Genomic DNA, 12859 nt, shown 5'->3' on the forward strand with positions numbered 1-12859 from the left:
TGTATTCTCCACTGCAAAACGGAGTTGTAGAAAGGCAAAATAGGACAGTAATTGGTATGGTTCGATGTATGCTCAAGCAAATGAATGTTCCTTAGATGTTTTGGGGCGAAACAACTAAACATGTAGTTTATGTGTTGAATCGAAGTCCAACGAGAGCAGTCATGGATAAAACGTCATACAAGATGTTACTTTAAGAAAGATTAGTCGGATTTGGAGTTTTTACGGGTTTTTGGTTGTGTTGGTTTTGCTACAGAATCAAAGGTGAGTTTGTCAAAGCTTGATGATAGGGAAAACCATTGGTATATTTTGGGTCGGAACCAGGGTAAAGTTGTTTCGTATGTATCACCCAGTTTAAAGGAAAATATGTGCTAGAAAGACCGTGGAGTATGATAAAAACCAAGCATGGAAGTGGGGCAGAAACAAGTCAGAACCCGAGTACTTTTATGTTCAGTTTTACTCTAAAACTGAACCACGTGCTGCAGCCGCGGCTGGCATGCCCCAACTCCAAGCAGCGGCGGCGAGCTTAAACACTCATACCATTGGTCCGCAAGTTGAACCGGGTTCAGCAACCCATTCGTCTGAGACGCTAGGGCCGTCCTTTGCAGTTCATATTTAGGTTTCCGTGTCGTTCTTCGAAGTCTAAGCAACTTCTATTATGGTTTAATGATTTCGTGATATAAGATGGTATAAATCAAGGTGAACCAGAATAGTTATTATTTGTTACAGATGATGAGCCGACGAGTTATGTACAGGCAAAGGGTAACAAATACTGAGAAAAGATGATGCATGTTGAGCCGGAATCCATTGAGAAGAATAAAACATGGTTTATAACCGAGCTACCAACAAAACATAAACTTAACAGTCTTAAATGGGTTTATAGAGTGAAGCGAGATGCAGCTGGAATGATTGTCGAGTACAAAGCTAGACTGGTCGTGAAAGGTTATGTTAAAAAACATGGAATAGATTTTGACGAAATTTTTTCACCGATGGCTCGCATGTAAACGGTACGTTTACTACAAGCTATGCAGTTATAATAAAACTAGAGAGCATATTCTAGTTTTAATTCTCAGTTTGTTCTACATTTATCCAATCGATTGGGACTTGATCACATGTGACAATTCAAGTATACAAAGACGGTACATTCATAAGACCCCGGTGCACGCTATCACGAGCTGCACCAACCTTTTCCTCTAAACCAACATCGTCAATAACACGCGAAGCAGCAACAGTAGCTTGTAACTGTGATAGTTGATAAATAAACATTGTTAATTAGTTTGTATATAATGTCAAAATCTAGCAAAAAAATAAATTGGTCAATTTGGTGGCTAAACAAATATATTACATTTTTTAGCATGTATCAACTTGCCTGATTTAAGAATATGTGAAGCGTTCTTGCAGCTTCAATGACACTCCCCCATCCATATCATCATCTCCATAATGTCCGAAAAAGATGTCCCCTGACACATGTACAAGGATTAAAAGTATTATCCGCTGGAATTCAATGGAATTGGAATTTGAATTCCAACTCTTAAGTTGTTTAGTTCAGGGAATTTGTTGGAATTGGAATCTCAACTCCAGTTTTCATGCATTTGGTAGACAATGGAACTGGAATTGGAATTGGGCATGAATTCCTTCATGTTCCATTAAATAAAGAAATTCAAAATCATTCCTATATGTGAAGGAATTCAAGTAATTTCATTGGAATCTCCGACCGTTTCGATCCGCGTTGTTTCGACTTGAGTCATTTTCGACCCGATCCATTTCAACCCGAGCCGTCTATACCGATTCATCTCGAACCGAGCCGTTTTCAACCCGGACCGAGGGTGGTGGATGCCGGGGTGATATATTCTAATTCATTTGACAACCAAACACATCTAAAATGGAATTGAGATTCCAATTCCTATTGGAATGTTTAAATTCCAAATCCAATTCCTACACAAAATTCAATTTCAATCCCAAAACATTTTACAAACCAAACGGACTAGAATCTAGATGGATTGGGAGGAACTTACTTTTGACCAATGGTATATAACATCCATCAAGGATGGTCTTATTGCTGCCATCACATACTCATCCACATTAACTTCCAATTTGCGTTCACGTTGTATCTGCATATTTAGATTATTATTAGTTTTTCTTATCTTTATACAACAACTCTTAAGCTAGGGCGGTGATGCCAACTCACCTCTGCTATTCTTCATGCAATATCTTGAAGTTGTTGTAAAGGCATAGCAAGTTCTGATGTTACTTATATTTGTTCACTTGATTTGTCTCCTAGTATAAAGCAGCTTACAAGTGCCGCAATTTGATGATAATATAAATTATTTAAGATGCCTGATTCATCAAAAAAAAACAATCAGAAATTATATCGTGCAGCCATATCTAATCTAATCACTATATGTTAAACTAATTTGTTTCTTTACCATCAAATATCCATTCAGTGACTATGAGTTCATCTCCTGTATCAATTAACCATGCTACATGAGTACATGACCCTTCACTTGCACAATATATTCATCAACAATGTGTCCAAGTGTCTTCAAAACCTCTAATCGTTTTCAAGCTCATTGTAGAAATCTTTTCTAGGCAGATGTTGTTACCAATGTAGACGGAGAATATATATGTAAGCAACGCGATGTAAACTTAAAGATACATACAGTATATAAAAGAACAAATATATAATGTCATATAGTTTACGCATAAATCAGAGAGTTTTGTCTCCAGTTGTTGAATTTCATGGTTTAGTTCTTTCCTCTTAAAAGACTGAATCTGCTTTTCATCATGAGATTGAAATAAACAAATCAAGTTTGATTTAGAAAAATAATAAAAGTAAACTCATAACGCATTGAGAACCTAAATTTCAATCAAATTTATAGTTACCTCTCCAGAAGCATCAAGGTTAGCTACCTCAGCTTTAAGCTTGGCAAGCTTACGACCCATTACTTTTATGGACTTAAAAATGAGTGAAAAGACATGTTAGAAGCTATTATTTATTGATTTTTATATACAGTAACAATTTGGGTTAGAACTAACGTTATGGTACTGAAACTCGTGAAAAGAGGATGCGAAAACTTCTTCTGTTATAAATAAGCCCATATCACGTCTGATTGGTCCCATATTGAGACATCTTCACATCTCATTAGGTCCAATATTGAGTGGTAACTCAGAAAGAACTGACCAGTGGCGCTGGTTTCCCTAACATTATGTCATTTATAGTATTTATCTCCATATGAAAATATATATATATATATAGAAAAAGTTAATGTATTAAAAAAACTTGCTTTATGATTAAATAAACATGTTTTTGCTGTAGTATATTGTTCTGATTTGACAGAATATACAATCATAGTTTTTCAATCAATACTCAAAACATTGCCAGTAAAAATCACTGATGTCAAAAGAATTTCAAGACTAAAAATTAGAAGTTCATGAATTTGATGGGGAAGGATCAAGTAATTTATATAATGGAAATATGATGAATGTAATGGTTAATGTAGTCACTTTATAGACTTAATCCATTTTTCCAAAATTAATAAAAACAATTCAAATACATAATGGTGATGGAACACTAAGTTACCTGGTTATCAATCACTATGATACATATACCATATTCTTCTTTGCCACGACGTCCAGCTCTCCCACTCATCTTCAAGTAAAAATACACGAAACACAATAAGAAACTCGTGGCAACAGTAACTTCACATTGTTATTTTGTTAAAACTTTATGATACTCACCTGAATGTACTCACAATGATCTATATAGTGATGACTATTACCATCCCCTTTCCTAACACTAGTAAAAACAACCATTTTTGCAGGCATGTTCAACCCCATAGCAAACTGCCACACAGTTTAACACATGATAGATCTTAATGTACTCTAATATAAAGACATATGAAAAAAACTGTAAGTAAAGGTTTCAAACCGTTTACTATAAATGGGTAGATGCAGGATATGCTTTATCTCTAAAGGGTGCAGTTAACAAAAGAGACGGGCCAAACGGGATAAAATAAATTAATATTATGATCAATTACTTTTAGAAGTCAAACTCAACACAACAACTATGTATAAAAGTTTCAAAATTGGAGAAAACGTATTTTAGGCCAACTCGACCTGCATTGACACGTATAGCAAATTAACCCTTTTGAACCATCATTACCCAGCCTATTGGTTGTCCTTTATCTGTCATACATCTAACCTTAAGTTTTAAAGTGCAAAAGAACAAAAAAAAAAACTTGCAAAAATAAAGAAATCTTATTGTTTCTGTAGCAAAAACTGCTTTTACAAGGTCTTCTTGAAACATAAGTTCTACAAGTTCTTCAATAATGGGAAGAAGACCATAATGATGAATAGCAATGTCTCGTCGCAATAGTGGCAACATTGACTGAATTGCTAGGAGGTTTCTATCTTCTTCACTCAGGTATAACATTGCATTTTTGAACATCAGGTCCATATTGTCTTTTTCTTCTTGGCTATTGAAATCAAGTTTGGCCATTGCCATTGCATGTTGTTGGCATTCTCTTCTGCTATAGCTGAAGATAATAACTGGTTGAAATTGTCTTTCCTTTATCATCTGAAACATAAATTAAACATAATCAATATAGGAAAACTATGACAAAAAAAAGTAGAGAGCTGAAGAGTTATTAGAACATTATTTACTGGTTTGAATAGAGCTTTCACTCATGAACATGTTATGTGTTGTTTTAGGTCTTGTTTTATCTCAATTCTCAAACAGGTCAAACAAGGTTCTTGGTGAACGGGTCAAAGGATTTGAAAGTCTCCCAAAGTCTAGTTTTAAATGCAATACAACCTCCTAATTTTTAAATTTTTATGGTTGGTTGGTAAAAATATTGTTTTTATTCATAAGTAACACATTAATCGGTTTTCTTTAAAATGAACAACAAAAAGTGTTCAGTGGTCAACCTATCTGACCTGTCTCGTTTTGACTAGTTACCCAACCCGCCAATCTTGTAATCCCAAGTTTTGAAGATGAGAAAACCAAAAGAGATACTTAGCCTCATAGGTTCCTTGTCAAAGTAGATTAAAATATAAGAGAGAAACACCTTGACAATATTATATATATCAGATTCACCAGAAGCATCTCATGCCTTCGGGAAGAATATGTCCTCGTTAAACTGCTCATTTCCATCTGTTACAAGGTAAAGTTATAATCCACCCTTGGGCCATACATATTGCTGCAAAGGAGTGGGTCTAAAATCAGTAGACACAAGATGAAACGGTCCTTTAATTTGGAATATCCATGCTGAAAATTTAGTAGCATTCGACAATGTTGTAGACAGTGGCGGACCCATAATTTTTTTATGGGGTGCGGAAATTGTTTAGGCTTGGTTGTCTATCATTGGATTTTAAATTTTTTTCAGTTCGGGACAGGCCTGATTAGGTTGGGTCAAACAATAAATGTACAAAATCATATTGAAATTTGAAAATCACAATAAAATTACGTAAATCTTTACTATGAATAAAAATAATAATAAATACAAAACGTAGCTTCATCTTAATTCCTATTGTATATCAATAAGACTAATAGTTAATCGATTTACCTAATGTAACTAATGCAAGATTATCATTATCAATAATTAAATAGCAATATAATGATCAAAAATTGGTTGTAAGTTTTCTTTTATCACAAATTTTCTTAGAGAAACATTTCCACATAATGAAAAGTGTTTCTCAATTACAAAACTAACGGGCACCAAATATAAAATGAAAACGAAAAATAATTAGTAGTATTTTTTATCAGGTTAAAATTAAATTTTACACTTTAAAATCAGTAAACATAAAGTGATTGCATATAAATAGAAAAGTTGGTAAGTCAGATCCTCATAACATGCAAGTTTAGCCATTCAAAAAAAAATAAAAAAAAATAAATAGAAAACCTAAGATCTTTCAAACTTAATTAAATGGAAAATAAAATGTCACATGAAATATGTTAACTTACATTATTCTTTTACAGAGTAAACTGCTAAAATGGTCACTGAGGTTTGATATTTTTGACATTTTAGTCCAAAATTCAAACATTTTAAATCTGGGTTCTTGTGATTTCAATTTTGTTGCTATTTTCATCCAAAAGCAAAATCTGGTCATATTTTTCAGTTAATATCCAGTTTTTTTTTTTTTTTTTTGTCTTTTCCTCCCTTTTAATGAAAGGCAAAATGGACAGATTTTTTAATATGTTATAATAAAACGTTAAAAGACCATTTTTCCCTTCATTAAAAGGGAGGGAAAAAACAAAAAAAAAGGATATTAACTAAAAAAATCTGACAATATTTTGATTTTGGATGAAAATAGCAACAAAATTGAAACCACAGGGACCTAGATTTAAAAGGTTTGAGTTTTGTATTAAAGTGACCAAACCTCAAGAACCATTTTTACAGTTTACTCTTCTTTTATATTAATTAAATTCTACTTAATTTGAGTAACAGACTTCGAAATTAATCAGGTACCTATACTTATTTAGTTGTCTCATGGTTGTTGACTTTCAAACAAGTGTCACGTCCCGCCAAAATTCAGCCCTATAATACAACAATCTAGAACATTCCGGGGCGGTCTAGATGCGTTAAGAGCCACGCGGAATATTCCAAAAACAGCCTACACTTTGCTGGAACCATTTGGCACTATTGGAAGGCTCAAGATCAGCCAAGAATGGCCTAGAATCTGCTGGAAAAAAGCTGGTCAAAACAGCCAAAAGTATCAGCCATGGAAGGATCTAGAATTTCAGCAAAGAATCATGATATTTAAAAAGAAGTATCTAGATATTGTTATGCAGATTTTTGTAAAGAAATGATCTAGATATGAACCATCTAGATCAGCTCCTAAGTAGTATAAATAGGAGTGTTAGGCATCATTTGCACTCACCCCTCATAACTCACTCATCACCCAACTTCTCGTAAACACTTGCTACTTGTAAACTTTGTTCAAGTAATACATAACCATCTTTGTTGTAGTATTGCACTACAAACTCATTATTGTGTTCACACAAACTAAGACTTCCCGTTGCCATACATAACCAAACCCAATCGAAAGGCTTAACTTAGAATCATTCTAAGTCATCGCACGAGAGTTGAAGGACTAACTCCGTAACACAAGGATCACTTTTTCATATGGGTAAAAGAATGTAAAAAGTAAAAAAAAAATAAAAACAATAATATATATATATATATATATATAAAGGTTTGGTTAGATTCCTCTTATCTTATTTCCTTCTTCTACAACTGTCTGCAACTCCCTCCACCCCTTAAGTACCATTGGTGTCGCCGGCTGCCGGAATAGCTTCGGTAATGCACTTCTCTTCATTCTTTCTTATTTGAAAAGTTCAAGGGGTGCGAATACAAATTTTCAAGGGGGCACTCGAGATTTTAACGGGTATATAACACGAAAAATAAAAATTTCAAGGGGGGCGCCCGCCCCCTTGAACTAGTTGTAGGTCCGCCCTTGGTTGTAGAAAGAAAAACCATCCTAATAGCGTGAGGCAAGGCATGTATACTTTCTTCCCAAAAATACCCCTCTTTCACGATCCTTCATGCATTGCATTTCATCAAATACAACCCATCCAACTTCTTTTATAACATCATTCCCTCTATAAAACATTCGCCTAAGAATCTCAATTGTCATGACTAAGCAACTTGCATCAGGATAGTGTGTGACATCACCCGTCATCAACCCGACATCACCAGGAAACTCTTTACTTAGTTCATACTAGATCTGATTGCTTAAAGCCTCTAATGGAGATACTGTAGATGCATATGTCTGTAGCTTTCGTCTGTATCGAGTCTATATTTACCCGTTTGTGGTCTATGTATAGTTTAATGTATGTTTTGTGATGTATCCGGGATGAAACATGGTGTAAGTGTGTTTTGTAAGTCCACCTGGACGGATGGGTTAGTCATATGGTTTCATCCGGATGGGTTCGCCTATAAATAGGTGGTCATGGTTTCTCATTTGCAACTGTTGTCTTGACACCTTAGGCGAAGCCCTGCCAAATTCTCTCTGGATCTTGTACAAGCTGTTATTATTAATGAGAATGAAGATGTTAAACGGTGTCTGCGTTGTTTCTCTCTTTCCTACTACATTTTCGGATTCCGCACGAGCTTGTAGTTGCTAATCCGGTCTGAGCACGTTCGAGTAACCGAACTCCCGGTCCTTACAGATACGTAAATAACTCTTTCATTGTCTCGAATTGCCATAGCAATTGTATAGTTTGCAATAATCGATTTCCCAGCCGATGCAGGTGTTATTACTACAACCGACTTTTACGCTCCAAACACGCAATGGAGATTCATTGAAAAGCATGAAGGCTGAATTTGTAGATTTTAGCCAATTCGCCTCTATATACTGGATTTAGACGTGCCCCATGGATCGCGTCATTAGCACCGTCGGGTAACGCCGCATGACTACTTGGAACAGGAACCTTTTGTGTATAGTTCTCCATGGATTTAACAATCTACAAAGCCACAAATTCGAATCATAAGATACATACAATAAAGTTGTGGTCAAATAGATATAAATGCCATTTATATATTTATATGGGCCCACAAGTAAATTTCTAAATCACCAAATTCAATCAGAAACATTATTCAAACATAGTCACCCAATTATATCCTCTTATGATATCAATATTTAAACCACAACAATCCTCCAACCACAACCAACAAACAATTCCGTACAGATCAAACCCTACCCCTGTTTCGCTCAAAATCAAACCAATAATCCAATCAATTGATGACAAACACACTCAAAACCTTTTTGCATCAAAATAACTAATACGTTTATGTTTTTCATAATATCCTTTCTGTTATCAAGGTTTTATCAACAATTTTGTGCAAATCAAACCCTACCCTTATTTCGCTCAAAATCAAACCAATAATCCAATCAATCATTGACAAACACACTCAAAACCTTTCTGCATCAACTTATACGTTTATGTTTTTCATAATATCCTTTCTGTTATCAAGGTTTTATTGCCAGGAAAGTGTATAGGTTCATTCGAGCATATATGAACAATCGTTACCTGAATCGATGGTAACAACGACTCCAACAGCTGGTTCGTGGTTGTGGTCATCTTTGATACCAGCGAGCAGCGGCGAAGACCGACGATGTCTGTGTATCACGGCACCGACGTCGACTGTTCGAGAAAACTGGGGCGGTGGTTGTGTATCACGGCACCGGCATTGAATGTTCGTGAAAACCACACTGAATTAGATATTACTCCACTATTCGTTAATGGTATACTTATAGAGGAGGAGTCATGACGATACACAACATTAACCCTGGCTTTAGTGAAAAAGCAAAGTGGTGCAGGAAATAAGCATGGTAGTGAGGATGAAGGCAAGTGGGCTCTAAGTTATAAACCAATCAGATTCAATTGTTCTTTTTTTTCTAGTTTATTTAATCATTGAATTATTTAATACGTAATGGATAATGAAAACTTACAAGGAAAATGTCCGAATATTTCATGTAGTTTAGTGAAATTTCATTTGTAGTCCCTGACTTTCTAAAATTACACTTATAGTCCTTGTCTTCTGTACACTTATTTATGGGATAGTCCCTAGTGTTGATGGAGGTTAGTTTTTTGTGTTAAGTACGTGTGTAATGACTAGTCCTTATCATTAATAAAAATATAAAATAACAATTAAAACATTATAATAAAAAAGAGTTAATATATAGAATTCAAGTGGGACCCACGTGTCTTACTGAAAATCTAAAACGTCCCCTGCACCCTCTTCTCCATAAGCACGCCTCCGCCTCCCCCCTTCACCCCCCCTCCAACTACTGCATTTCATCGCGAGATCGATGAATTAACTGTTATCGAAAACAATTTGAAGAAATAGTGGCAGTGTGATATGCAAAAGATTATTGATTTGCAGCAAAAACTCCAATGGCAGAAACAAACTCCACTGAAGAACACAATTTTTTTTATGTGTTGCAATAAACTGAAGGTCTTGTGTTTCACCCTTCAATAAAGCAAAATCACACATGACCAACAAAACTTTACTAATACAAAGTCCTTTAAACCCTTTCCAACTGAAACCCACTTCCCTCGATGAACTCCTCTATAAAACAAAACAAACCAAACATACCACCCGTTCTTGCCGTCTGACGAGGTGTGACCCGCATCGGTCAACCCGACCCGGTTACAACCTATTATCTTAATATAAATATAAATGATTATTCTAGAACCTTCCATATCTGCATGGAAGTTACACAACCAAATCTCCAACTTTTCGGGAAGATCATGTAAATCTCTAACTTATCGGAATATATCCTAGGTTAGAGGAAACCCTAATGGAAAACCTATAAATAAAGGTAAACGTATAAGGTATGATCATCTTGCTCTCATATAACTTTCTCTTCCTAATTTCCTTTTACTTCCACAAACCGAGACTTATTCTCACGCCGGAGGGTGGTTACAGGAATAACCCCATTCCTGTAACGAGTCCTAACGGTGTTTCTGTTTTGCAGCCAGGCGTTCGGGTCACTAATCATTGAAGTCCTAGCCCATAATCACTACATAGGTCAGTGTTTCTTCATTGGCGCCATCCGTGGGACCTATTCAGTGACAGAACCTCATGGCAAGTGATCAGAACGTAGCAGATCAAACGATGACAAACAATAACCTGACGTTGGGGGCGAACCTCGGTGCCACCACACAGCCTTCCCCAGCCGTTACGAGGTCGCTGGACCTAGAGTTCGAGGCAGAAGGACCACCACCAGGTTTTAACAACATCACCACCGTCTCTTCCCAGACTGTGGTGACGAGTCCGTTTCTTTACATGCCCTCACAACTACAATCAAGGGAGTTGGGGGGAGCTAGCGGTAATATGTTCACCCCAGCAACAACCACTAACGCACAGGCTTCACGCCTCTCCTCCATCCCTGTTATCACATCGGCGAGCCCCATCACCATCGCATCACAAACTAGCATGCCTCAGTATTATCAACCTCTGATTTCCAACTCGATGCCACCGCTATACTCAGCGGCGCTCACGGCGGCATTATCAACACCGCCTCACCAGCCGGTCGTCATGTCGGCCGGAATTATGAACGCCCCCGTCACACCAGGAAACCAAGTATACTTCCCGGGGTATTGTTATGCACCCCCTTATGGGTATTTACCCTCGTACGGGGGTTCGGCGTATCCGCTCCAGGGAACAGCGCAGGGTAGCACTCAATCGCCGTACGCGGCTTACATGCCGCCTTGGTGGAATGTCCCAACGCCACAACCGGTTTATACCCAGACTCCGCCTACGGCTGAGCCTGTGTATGACAGGGGAAACACGGTTAGACCCCGGGTGTCCCCAATAGGAAACACTAACCCTATAGTGGGAGCTGCCCCGGGTATGGACGCCCCACCAACACAGCCTATAAATGTGGAAGAAGATGAACTTACCAGACCGTACAAGCCGATAGACGCAACGTTCCGGTCTAAATTCACTCGAAGGATCGCCGAGGCTCCTATCAAGGAAAAACCCAAGATGCCCCAAACGGTTGGCAAGTATGATGGTCTCGCCGACCCGGATGATCATCTAAACTTATTCAAGAGCGCCGGCGAAGTGGCCTGTTGGTCCATGCCCTTATGGTGCAAAATGTTCGTACAAACGCTAGTGGGCGCGACCCGAGTTTGGTGGGACAGCCTGCCCACAGGTGAAATAGACAGCTTTGAAGATTTAGAATCAAAGTTTATCTTACAGTTTAGCCAGCAGCGCAGACACACGAAAGATAGAAACGAGCTCCTCCACATCCGTCAGCGAGATAATGAGACGGTAGAAAACTTTATCATCAGATTTAACAAGGAAAGCCTGGCGATCCCGGGCGTGACGAATGATCTGGCATGTGGAGCTTTCCTCCAGGGGGTCAATGACGACGAGTTACTGAGAACGCTACATGGAAGGGATGGTGTACCCCCAACAATTGATGAAATACTTCGAATAGCCAAAGTATACGTCATACAAGAGAAAGCGGTAGCAGCTAGCCACACAGCCAATAGGAAGAAAGAAGCCCTAAAGAACCAGGAGGAAAAAGATCACCGGGGATCTAAAAGCAAAAGTAGGGGAGACCGATACCAGAGAAACGACAAAGATGCGCGGTATGACAGACACCGAAACTCCTATTCAAGGAATGAGCCGTCGAAACCTCGATCCGAATACCCCAACTTAAGCAAGACACCGGCTGAAATTTTAGCCTCAGAAAACCTCAAACTTAACCCACCAAAACCATTGAAAGATAACCCTAACAAGGATACGAGTAAATACTGTGAGTACCACAAAGGGAGCGGGCATGACACCAACGATTGTTTTCAGCTTAAGAAACAGATAGAATATTTTGTAAAGTCGGGCAAATTGGCACACCTAGTACGAGACATCAAGCAAGGCCCGCCTGTCGTCAAAGAAGAAAATGACAAGGCGGCAGGCAAGAGGCCGCGTGAATTGAACATGGTACACGCGGATATGGGAAGGGGGGCAAAACGGAGTTTCTCCACGCTCGAACCTTGGATGTTGGCAACAATGACCAAGGAGCCTCGAATGGAGGACTTGCACCTCACTACAGATGCCCTGATCATATCCACGGCAGTAGGAGACTACCGCATGAGGCGAATCCTGGTCGACACCGGGAGCTCGAAAGACATTATCTATGAACATTGCTTCAACAGAATGCAACCAGAAGACAGAAAGTTGCTTGAATCAGTACACGCCCCCATCAAAGGGTTCACAGGGGAAAAGGTTGACCCTATCGGTCAAATCACTTTCCTGGTAACTTTCGGGCAGTCACCTAAAGAAAGAACCATACTCTTGACCTTCCTTGTGGTTCGCGCTGAGTCGTACCACAACGTGATAATCAGAAG

The 12859-nt window shown here is 38.1% G+C and overlaps 1 pseudogene; it reads right to left on the reverse strand.

The window, feature by feature from the left end:
• LOC110883055 lies at positions 1 to 9457 on the reverse strand (annotated as a pseudogene).
• Positions 9458 to 12859: the final 3402 nt, after the last annotated feature.

Source organism: Helianthus annuus, chromosome 10, assembly GCF_002127325.2.
Source record: "Helianthus annuus cultivar XRQ/B chromosome 10, HanXRQr2.0-SUNRISE, whole genome shotgun sequence".
Lineage (NCBI taxonomy): Eukaryota > Viridiplantae > Streptophyta > Magnoliopsida > Asterales > Asteraceae > Helianthus > Helianthus annuus.